The sequence below is a fragment of the Vespula pensylvanica genome, chromosome 2 (genome assembly GCF_014466175.1).
Source record: "Vespula pensylvanica isolate Volc-1 chromosome 2, ASM1446617v1, whole genome shotgun sequence".
Taxonomy (NCBI): domain Eukaryota; kingdom Metazoa; phylum Arthropoda; class Insecta; order Hymenoptera; family Vespidae; genus Vespula; species Vespula pensylvanica.
This window is the reverse complement of record NC_057686.1, coordinates 1,017,417-1,029,916: the sequence shown is the minus strand read 5'-3', so window position 1 is coordinate 1,029,916 and position 12,500 is coordinate 1,017,417. Positions and strand designations below refer to the sequence as shown.

Sequence of the window (12,500 nt, the reverse complement as noted above, 5' to 3'; positions counted from 1 at the left end):
ATATATATATATATATTCGTCGATCTTAAATAAAAAATTTCATCAAATAAAATATTTACAATGTTTTTGAATACGATATCATCTATATTGGACATTAGAAAAATTATTTATATATCATCGAAAAATGTGTATCATCGAAAAAAGAACTAAAAGAAGATAGACTTCACCGTGTATCGTCTTAACTATGTCTCAAGAATAAAATCGATAGAGATCCTTGGACGAACAACGATGATGACAAGCATCATCCTCGTTCCTTTCATTTCTATCCTTCCTGGAAAAGGGATCGGCTGTATCGATCACGTAAATATTTCCTTTGGGAAATAACTATCGACTAAATCGATATTCACTCACATATAACTCTAATCTGTTGATTTATTTATCGATTCGCTGTCACGAACAAGCTCTCTGGAATTTAACCAGGATGACGATGAATCACGGTTTCATCTTTATATCTATATATATATATATATATATATATAGATATATATATATATATATTATATGTCAGGTTTTTTCCCTTCTTGAATCATTTTGTTTCGATCGATTGATCGATCGATGGATCAATCCTTAGTTACTTCCAGTGATATTTTATTACTTTCAAACAAATGTTCAACTTTGAAATCTGTGATCGTTAATATTTGAAAGGCTTATCTCTTTGATTAGAGAATAAAAGGGAGAGAGAGAGAAAGAATATCTCGTAGATATGAACTGGTGATTGTGAAAGTGGTCTAATTTATTTGAGATATTAAGACATATATATATATATATATATATATATATATATATATATAACATATATACTCGGACATTGTAGTAATAGGTTAAAAATTTCTTTTTCAACAATTATTTGTTATATATTAAAATATTATAATATTTATATATGAATATGTACACGTATAATTATTATTATTTAAAAGTTATTAATATTATTTTAAGGAACAAAATTTATTCGTTGAAAAACAAATGTAAAATATTTTTTTCATCGTTTATCCGATTAATTAGAGAAGAAATAATTTTTTTTCAAGCGGCATAATACGTATTTCGAAATTATAATTAACTTGTAAGCGTTTCAAATTAATAGAAATTATTATTTTCCTCGTTGAAGATATTTTTACATCGACGCTAAAAATAATTTCTTTAGTCAATTAAGAAGAATTTAAAAATATCTATTCTTTCTGCATTCGACATTACGAAAGAACAATTTTTAAATAATTCAAATCAAATTGAAATATTCAAAAGTCGAAATATCCAAATAGATACAATAACATCGCGCATATGCAAGATATTTAATTATGTCAATAATTTTCATTATTCAAAACACAAGAATTATAATTATCATTATTTTATTTTATTTTATTTTTTTTCTTTTTCAAAAACAAATACATTCATTTTCTTTTCGCACTTCTCTCTCTCTCTCTCTCTCTCTCTCTCTCTCTCTCTCTCTCTCTCTCTCTCTCTCTCTCTCTCTATCTCTCTATTTCTATTTCTCGCATTATGGAAAAATAATTCTTATATAATTTGATTGAAATGTAACAAAGAAATAAGAAAAAAGAAAAAAAAAAAAGGAAGAGAAGAGAGAAAAGAAAAGAAAAGAAAAAAAAACAAACAAAAAAAAAAAAAAAAAATAAAATGTCGAAACGAAGAATATCAGAGTGATTATATTGTTAGACCACTTTCGTAATAATTTTTCTATGATTTCATTGAAATGTGGAAAAGAAAGAAGAAGAAAAAGAGAGAGAGAAAAAAAAAGAGAGAAAAAAAAAGAAAATGTCGAAACGAAAAATGACTCGAATGACTTATTGTTAGACCACTTTCGTAATAATTTTTGTACGATTTGATCGAAATGTAGAAAAAAAAAAAAAGAGAGAGAGAGAGAGAGAAAAAAAAAGAAGAAAGAAAAAAAAATGTCGAAACGAAAAATAGTCGAATGACTTATTGTTAGACCACTTTCGTAATAACGTAACGTTCATATAACGCTCTGTAACGTGGTCCCCTCTTGCGAGAGGGTCTTTTAACAGCGTCAAGTGGCTCGTACCTACGAACCCTACAGTCTACACGATAGACAAAGCTCTCAGTGTGCATCTCGTTGTGCGGAGCCTCTCGTCGTCGTTGTCGTTGTCGTTGTCGTTGTCGTTGTTATCGTCGTTGTCTTCGTCGACGTCGCATCGTCGATGTTGATCGCTTCTTCGACAACGAGCTCCGATTATTTTTTTTTCTTTTACTCGGTAGTTTCCTTTTTTTGTCCCCTTTGATTTTTTCTTTTTTCTTTCTTTTTTTTTTTTTTTTTCTACTTCGTTTACTATTACTATTATTATCATTATCATTATCATTATCATTATTATTATTATTATTATCATTATTATTATTATTATCTCTACTACGTTCTGCCCTCGTTCAAAATTTCTAAATGAATAAAAGAAAGAAATGGGACGACTCGTTACGTGAACGAGTCGAACGTGAGTTGAAAATGAACTTAGAGATTAACTTCATATAGATCTATATGATCTGATTTTGAAGAATATGATCGAGGAAAGATTGCACGAAAAAACGTGAAAACGTATTTTGTTTGTTGCTTTCGTTAGAAACGACAAGATGTGTTACTGAGAGAACTACGAAAAGTCTGATTCGAGATATACAAGATTTTGAGGGTTGTAGAGCGGGAAAGAGGAGATTTGGAAGAGAGAAACAGATTCATTCTGAGAGAATTTACTCTCTGTAGGGAATTTGTATTCGTTCTCGAGAAATTTTAGAATTGAGAAAATCAATAAATTCGAATGAAACGTTCGATATTGTAGAGAGATGATTGTTATAATTTTTTGAAGACGATAAGAAATTTCAGAGCAGGAAATTAAAAACAAAAAAAAAAGAAAAGAAAAATTCAAATAAAAAATTCTAATACTATTAAAAAACGAATCGTCGTGTTAGAACACTGTTGTACGTTTATGAACCATTTTGTAAATTCTGATGAAAGGAAATTAATTGAAAATAATAAAAATATTAAAAAAAAAACAAAAAAAAAAAAAAAAAGCAAAAAGGAAAAATTCGACCGAAAAATGTTCAACGACAATTTCGAAAAAGGATCATTGTGGTTTGCTATTAATGGATATAAGAACGACGTTGCGTGAAACATTTCGTAAATTTTCAAAGGGGAATATCAATTGAAACGTAAATCGAATTCAAGCAAATCTTACTTGCAGAGACGAGAGTTGAATAATAATAATAGGTATCGACGAAAAAAAAAAAAAAAAAAAAAAATAAAAGAATAAAAACGTAATTTGACGAATCGAATTTGAGAAATTCTGATAGAACGTTTAAATTCTAATCGAAAACGACGTATTTAAATCGATCGAAAGAAAATTTCAGAGATGAGAAGAAAATAAATAAAGAAATATAAAAAAAAAAATAAAATAAAATAAAAGAAAATAAAAAAGGATTGTTATTATTTTTCGAAGAAACAGAAAAAAATAAATATATATATATATGTAATTACCTGTATTATTGTATACAGACCATTCGATATAGATAGATAATATCGAGACTCGACAATGTCGAGTCGGCGATATACAAAGCGTGAGAAAATTGGTTCGAGGGTACACGGGGACTGGCACGGATACAGATATTAAACCTATCAGAGGCTGTTCTCTGGACGAGTCAGAAGAGTCACAAGTCCCTACGATACGAAAGATATTTCTTTTTTTTTTTTTTTTTTTTACACGAGCAAACAAGCAAACAAGCAAGCAACCAAGCAAGCAACCAAGCAAATCGACGATCTAACAAACAAATTCTCTCTTTTTCAATCTCGACTTTTGTTTTGTTTTATTTTAAATTTTCTCATCTCAAATCTTATCTCAAAAAAGAGTAGCGAGATATACAAAAATAAAAAAATACGGAAGAAAAAAGGAAAAAGAGATGATGCGGAAAGAGAAAGAGAGAGTCAGGGAGAAGAAGTGAAAAAAGAAAAACAACATTTTTGTTGTCGAATATAATCATGGAGAATAGCACATATCGTAATGTGATCAAAATCGAATTAATATCGACTGTTTGTTACGTTTTAAGTTTCGAAAGTGAGAATGGTTGATTATTTTATTTTATTTTATTTTTTCTTTTTCGAATTCGTCGGAGACCAAGTGAACGAAGACAATCAAAACTGTGTGTTTTTTTTTTTTATCAACGAGTGCATTTACATATCAAAGTTCGTACACGTATGTTTATCGTTTGCAATCACCGAGTATAAATGAATAGTTATTATTATTATTTAATTTTTATCTTTATATATATATATATATACGAGAAAGACAGAAGAAAAAAATATAAAAATATACAAGAGTATAATACTACATTTTCTTTGAAATGATATAAATCGACTAACTTGATTATTATTATTATTATTATTATTATTATTATTATTATTATTATTATTATTATTATTATTATTATTATTACTTGGACTAGCATACTCTCGAAAACCTAGTCTTTGAGAACTGATATCTTTTAAGACTGTTGTCACTGTTGTTGTTAATTAACTTTGCACTTTTGCATTAATTTTGGTTGTTGTGATATCATTATTGACGATCTCTTCGAACGCCTAACAACAGCAACCCTAAAGGCCAACAAGTCTTTCGTTTTGCGGACTGTACCGAGATTATACAAGGTGAGATTATCAAATTTGAATTTATTGTTCGGATAAATGTTGACAAATTTCTTATATATATATATATATATATATATATGTACATATACATATATAATTTCTTTTTCTTTAATTAAAAAAGTCACGAATTTTCTTGATTCTTTTCTTTTCTTTTTTGTTGAAACGAAGGAAATATTATTTTTGGAAAATCGATCCTTCAGATTTCTTTCTTCTATTCCCCCCAAAAAAATATTTCTACCGTTTACTCGAAAGAAAAAAAAAAAGAGAAATTAATATCGATGATCTACGAGTCTACTTTATAATTGCGATCGTCGTCACGCGACTTTGATCACGTTTGAATCAATTAAATTCAAAAAGATACTTATCAATTTTAAACGGGACTAAAGGGACGCGAATTTTATCGCGCGTAAAAAAAAAGAAAGAAAAAAAAAAGAAAAAGGAAAAGTGAGATTTTCTAATCGTTAACGATTAGAAGTTCGACGAAGAAGAAGAAGAAGAAGAAGAAGAAGAAGAAGAAGAAGAGCAAAAATAAATAAATAGAAAAGAAGAGAAAGAAATAAATTCTTTTCGATCGAGATGATCCATTCACGTTGAATTTAAAATTGTCTGAATGAGATCGTTCAACTCGACTCGCGATGATACGAATTTATAAGCGTAGCATAAGAAAAAGAAAAGAAAAAGAAAAAAAAAGAAATAAATAAAAAGAAAGAAAAAAAAAGAAAAAGAAACGGAGAAAAGAGCTTTCTAATTTTCGACCGTAGATTTTGATTGTTGAAAGGAAGGAGAAAAAAAAGAGAAAGAAAAGAAGAGAGAAGAGAAAATTATTCGTCTCTCTCTCTCTCTCTCTCTCTCTCTTTCTCTCTCTCTCTCTTTCCCTCTAGTAAAAAAAAAAAAAGAAAAAAAAATATTCGTAGAGAATCGATTTAATAAAAATCATTCTAAATATTACACAAGAAAGTTTTACATAGATATCACATCTATTATAATCTTTTATAGCTTTGAATGAAAGTGAGAATGATCATTCACGTGATTTTATTCATGACGAATCATAATACATACTTAAATCATAATACATAATAATCATAGTACATACTTACTCGATATACGTTGATTGATACGCGAGATTAACAACATTATATATATATATTTTTTTTTTCTCTCATTGTTTTCCTTTTTTCCTCTTTTTTTTTTTCCTTCATATTTCATAATAGATATACGATTAAGATTAATGAAAAATCTTGATTGATCGGAAAATGCAACAAGAACGATGAAGATGTTATTTCTACGTTGATTCTTGTTTTTCTTTTTGTTTTTGTTTTTTTTTTCTTTTCTTTTCTTTTCTTTTCTTTTATGTTAAATCGATGCAATCTCTATTTCGAGGAAGACTCGAACTATCTAATATCTAATATCATGGTATATGCAACGACCATAGTAGCGTGACGTCAAAGATGCATCGAAGCAATTAGAAATGTCAACGAGTCACCTCTAGCTATAGTTTCTATCCTTTTTCTTTTCTCTCTCTCTCTCTCCCTCTCTCTCTCTTTTCTTTTTTATCATGTCCCATCCTTTTTATGCTAATTGGAAGAAATAAAATTTGCTATTGATCCCACGGTTGACTTTCGAAAAACAAATATATTAATATTATTTTTGTTGTTGTCATTATTATTATTATTATTATTGTTGTTGTTGTTGTTGTTGTTGTTGTTGTTGTTGTTGTTAGATACCATTGTACGTATAAAAAATTTTTATTCATCTGAAAGAAGATCCTTCTTTTTTTCTAGAGCATTAGAAAATTCATTAAATTATGGATATATGATTTATGAATAAATGTTTCTTTTAATGACTTTTTAAATAATTTATTATAACTTTCTTAAACCAATTTGAAAGTAGAATCAGTTGTTATTGTTATTGTTGTTATTATTATTATTTTTATTATTAGAAATAAGATTTATTCGTCGGTATTAGAAAATGAAAAAATTCGATAGTACTTACGATAAATTTTGATCTCTTTAAATCTCGTTAATTGAAAGTATAATCGATTATTTTGATCCCTCCAATTATTATTATTATTATTATTATTATTATTATTATTATTATTATCGTTATTATTATTAATATTCAAAATTAGATATTCAGAAAATCGAAATGGATATTCATAAGATTTAAATAGTATCGATATAATAGGATAATATAGTATATTACACATAACAAGATTTAAATGATATTCACGTTTCGAACATTTTTATGCTTGAACAGAAAATAGAATTTTCTGTTGATCCCTCGAATTATTATTGTCATTATTATTACTATTACTATTACTACGAAAAATGAAATTTGAAGAAATTATTTGCAGGGAATATTAAAACGAAGAAAAATGTAAATAATTCGGCAAATATAGATATTTACTATCTAATCGATCAGTAGAAATAATTAAAAGGATAGTACTCAATGGATAGGAAAAATAATCTAAAGTCATTCTTGTTAATTGTTAATATTATTATTGTTTTTTCTTTTTCTTTTTCTTTTTCTTTTTCCACGTAATAGAAATCGATCGATTCCAGCTTATTATCCGTTACTTACACACGTAGCAATTTTAGCTATTCGTTTATTATCGAATGAATCATATTTCTGTTAAAAATCTTCCATTGACGCGATCATCCATCGTCCATTATGCAACGTGGATCGTTTCGCTGAAAAAAAAAAAGAAAAAAGAAGAAGAAGAGGAAGAAGAAAAGAGAGAGAAAGAGAGCAAGGGAGAGAGAAAGAAAAAATGACTAGAAAAAACAAACGGTACGCGGAGAAACATTAAACGATTAGGTCGTTAGATCTCATCGTACGATATAGTCAGTTATTTCCGCGTGTTATATCTATCGCGTTTTGAGATCGTTAATAATATTAACATTTAAAACATTATCTTGCATAAATATCGTTTAACAGTTTTCCTTATAATCGTTCGATATGACTACATATGCGTGTTGGTACACAATTATTTAATTAAATGAACGAATTTTTATGAAAATATTTTTTTTATAAACCTTTACTTGTTACGTTCGTTTACAATAAATAACTAGTAGAATCGTTGACTTTTTGCGTATATATATATATATATATATATATATATATATATATTTATGTATGTATGTATATGAATTTTTATAAATTTAATTCATAAAATTCGATTATAATTAATTATCATCCGATAAACTTTTCTTTTCATTGAAACTATTCTAATTCGTAATATCTACGTAAGAGATAAAATGACGTCGCGGTAACGTCAAACAACAAGTCAATATTTTTCAATGGAGTAGCACTAACAGAAAAAAGAAAATGAATTCCGTTGTAGAAGAAGATCAGATAAAAAGAAGAAGAAGAAAGGAAGGGAGAGAAAAAATAAGAAGGAAAAGGGACAAAAAAAAAAATAGAGAAAAGAAAAAAACCCATTCCACACAGTGTCGAATAAATATGTATGTATAAATCAAGGCAAAAAAGAAAAAAGAAGAAGAAAAGATGTGATATTACGTCTAAATCGAGAGAGAGAGAGAGAGATACAATTTTTTTAATTAATCGTTACACGTTGCGAAGTTGTTAATGACGAACAAGAAATCTTACTATATAACATTTTTTTTTTTTTTTTTTTTTTTTTTTTCAAATACTTAGCATACTTACTTAAATCTCTCACTTAAAGTTAATCTCTTTGAACGATCGCGTTCATGAAAAAAACGTCGAACGAATGAACGAACGTATGAACAATGAACTCTTAAAAGGAATGATCGCTGAAGTAACCAAACCCAAGACGAGTTTCTTCTATGTCCCCAAAAGCCATAATCGACGAAGTATTTACGAGGAGAGAACAACTATGACAACTACAATGGGTCAAGATACTAAACATCAATAGACTTTCAAAGATATACTCGTCCGCCATTCTCATTCTTGTATTATTTCTTCTTCTTCTTTTTCTTCTTCTTCTTTTTCTTCTCTTTCTTTCACGTAAATCAATTCAACTCTACAATTTCAACTCAACGCGATATAAATGACCAACAGAGAAATATTTATGTATGTATGTATCTATGTATGTATTGGTTTAAATCTCTGTCTTCGTTTAAAATCATTTCTAATCATTGCAGCTAAGGAAAATTATTATTTTCCGACGTCTTCATTAAAGTTCTTTTTCTTTTTTTCTCTTTTTTTTTTTTTTTTTTTTTTCTTTTTTAAAGATTGATACATAAGTTGAAATTTGGAATACGTGAAAGGAAAAGAATCTTTCGTTCTTCTGTTTTTCTTTTCTCTTCCTTTTTTTTTTTTTTTTTTCTTTTTTTTTCTTCTAATGTAAAATAATTCCAGAGAAAAGATTAACGTTCGAATAATGTGCACTTGAATTATTATTTGGTTAAGGTATTTTTTTGTTTTTGTTTTTTTTTTCATTTGTTTATTTATTTATTTATTTATTTATTTTTTCTCTCGTTCGGATTTACATCATTAATACTCGTATTTGTTTTTTTTTTTTTTTTTTTTTTTTTTTTTTTTTTTTTTTTTTTTTTTTTTGTTTAAATCGATAATTAGAAAGTTAATTTTTACATGGATGATTTCAAGATTTAAGATTTATCTCGACAAACTTTTCGTTTCGTAACGTTATTCGAAGTTACATCTTTATCATATATCAATTTACTAATGAAAAAGTATATTTAATTTTATGAATTAGAAGAGAAAAGGAAGAAGCAGTTTTATTTCACTTCAATAACAACAACGTTTTATTCTCGTTCGACAAAAAAAAAAAAAAGAAAAAAAAAAAAAAAGAGAAAAGAAATTGATTTAGAATCGATCTGAAAAAGATTGTAATCGTCTTTTAAAATGTCTTAAAAGTTATATTTCATATTATACAATATATACAAATAATATTAACAAATATTAATAAAAAGAAAATATACATATATTTATATATAATTATATTTTACATATATATATATATATATATCTTCTCTCTCTCTCTCTCTCTCTCTTCGTACTCGTTTGCAAATGTAAAATAAAAATGTCTCCTCGACGAGAAAAAAAGAAAAAAAAAAAAAAAAAGAAAGAAAAGAAAAAAAAACAATTACACAGCAGACAAGGATCAATCGACTAGCGGAGAATGTGAAGTAAAGTATGTATGTAGGTACCTACATGTTTCATGTAAGACCACTTTCCGTTGCGAGCTCTCTTTTTCGAACGCTTAACGGGAAAGCGGAGGGGCGGGCGACTCGTTACGCAGAACCTTTAATAATAAGCACGTACATCGGCCGACAAACGTCTCTCGTGGGTTTCTAACACTCACAGACACACACAGAGCTCGGAAAAGGTTGATGCAACCTTTCGCTGAGTTTACGCTAAGTAATTCTAGAAGAAATTCCCGGATCTTTTTCTTCTTTTTTGTTTTCCTTCTTTTTTCATTATTTTTTTTTTTTTTTTTTTTTTTTTAATCGCTTCTCTTTCTCTTCCTATTTTTTCAACGATCGTTATAATTTAATCCTATTTCTCTCTTTCTCTGTGTTTATTTCCTCTTAATCTGTGATTATTATATTCTAATTTGTAGTAGAAAGAAAAAGAACAAGATGAACAATTCTCTTCAATTTGTACAAATACGATTTTTATCATCTTTTCGATCTTTCAATATGTATATATATATATATATATATATATTTGTTTCTTTCATTTTATCAAAAAAAAGATTGACACGTTAGAAGAGAATTTTTGTATCGATTAGGATCGTTTCTCTCTCTCTCTCTCTCTTTTTTTTTTTAAACCCACTCGCTATTTATCATTTATAAAAAAAAAAAAAAGAAATAATAAAATAAAAAGATTATCCGACGGAAATGAAGTAATCTTATCTTTGAAAAAAAATTTCTAAAATTTAACAAAAATCGATAGAACGAATTTCGCAGAGAAAGTACAAGAAAAAAGAAAGAAAAAGAAGAAATAATATTCCTTCGAGGACGAATATACATTCGTGAAGATTGTTGGGTGGTAGAGAGGGTGGAAGGGAGTGAAGGGATGAAGATAAAGAAGAAATATGAACATTGACGTTGTATTAGAATTATTAGAATTTTCTAACAACTTAGACATATCAAGAAGCTCTATCAAATTTAATGTAAGAGACATATGTACATACATAGGTATGTGTATATTTTCTAACGACGTGGTTATGTTCAATATAAAAAGAAAAAAAAAGAAAAGAAAAGAAAAGAAAAGAAAAGAAAAGAAAAGAAAAGAAAAGAAAAGAAAAAATAATATAAAGCTTTTAAAAGAGACAAGTATATGAAAATATTAGACACGCCAATCAAGCCAAGAGAATTCTTCCCAATTCAGCGACAATTGACGCCATATTTCTTTTTCTAACGATCTACCATACTATCTATTCTCTCTCTCTCTCTCTCTCTCTCTCTCTCTCTCTCTCTCTCTCTTTCTCTTTCTCTCTTTTTCTGTATCTGTCTTTCTCTATGTGGAATTCTTAACACGTACTTTCAATCCGTCGTTGATTTTCTACGAAAAGATTGAGATAATTGAAGCTAATAAGATTATATAAAAAAAATGTTAATTATTAATTAAAACAAGATATCTCGTTGACGTCATATTAGAATTATTTTCAATTTATATTAAAAATCTTACGAACTATCTATCCTCCTCTCTCTCTCTCTCTCTCTCTTTTTTTTTTTGCGTTTATAAATATATATCTTGAATTCTAATAGATAACTGTATGAAAATATCGAAAACAATAATTTTTCAAAAATTTAATAAGTATATATAAATACGTATATATATATATATATATATATATATTCTCCTTATTATTATCTTCTTTTTTATTGAAATTATTTCAAATGCTCTTTATCCTTCGTGATATAACATTTACACGATAGATTCTTTCTTATATAAAAAGAAAAAAAAATTTTCATATATCCAGATCGACGTAATGATTAAAATTACTTTATTGAATATCTAACATTACTTTTTATCTATGATATTTCTACTTTGCTATTATTATATTGGATCTTTTAAAGAGCTTAACAAATAAAATAAATTTATAGACAATATCTATTTAATAGTGTTATATCCCTTCTCTCTCTCTCTCTCTCTCTCTCTCTCTCTCTCTCTCTCTCTCTCTCTCTCTCTCTCTCTCTGTACATGCCATTTATAAAACCATTTCCAATCGTTTCGTGCGATGGTTCCTCGCGACAGAAAAAAAAAAGAAGAAAAAGAAGAAGATGAAGAAGAGGATGTGAAGAAGAAAAGAAAGAAGAAGAAAAAGAACAATCAAAATCAAACTTACATCAGAAGAAGAAGAAGAAGAAGAAGAAGAAGAAGAAGCAGAAGAAGAACAAGAAGAATAATCAGAATCAAACTAAAATCAAAAGAAGAAGAAGAAGACTAAGAAGAAGAAGAACAAGAAGAAGAACAAGAACAAGAAGAAAAATAATCTAAATCAAACTTAAATCAGAAGAAGAAGAAGACTAGGAAGAAGAGGAAGACTAGGAAGAAGAAGAACAACAACAAGAAGAAAAATAATCTGAATCAAACTTAAATGAGAAGAAGAAGAAGAAGAAGAAGAAGCTTCGAAAGAAGAAGAAGAAGAAGAAGAAGAAGAAGAAGAAGCTTCGAAAGAAGAAGAAGAAGAAGAAGAAGAAGAAGCTTCGAAAGAAGAAGAAGAAGAATAGAAGGAAGAATAGTAGGAAGAAGAAGAGTAGAAGCAGAAGAAGAAGAAGAAGAAGAAGAAGAAGAAGATCAGGCACGTCGAGAAGAGGAGGACTTTGAAAGGAGGAGAGCCGTGCTGCTTGCGGATGGTCGATGTGCTGTGGCAGAAGGAGGTTGGGGGAGGGGG

The 12,500-nt window shown here is 27.8% G+C and overlaps 1 protein-coding gene across 2 annotated transcripts in view; it reads left to right on the top strand.

Moving 5' to 3' along the window:
* LOC122626920 (ion transport peptide-like) overlaps positions 1-12,500 on the top strand; it is a 47,532-nt gene that overhangs the window by 5,491 nt on the left and 29,541 nt on the right. Inside the window, exon 1 of one of the 2 annotated variants that reach the window (XM_043807509.1) lies at positions 4,419-4,651. The exons of the other annotated variant lie outside the window; for it this stretch is intronic. The gene's annotated coding sequence lies outside the window, so the exon portion shown is untranslated. Of the gene's footprint in view, positions 1-4,418; positions 4,652-12,500 lie in introns of those variants that run through there. 2 annotated transcript variants of the gene reach the window in all.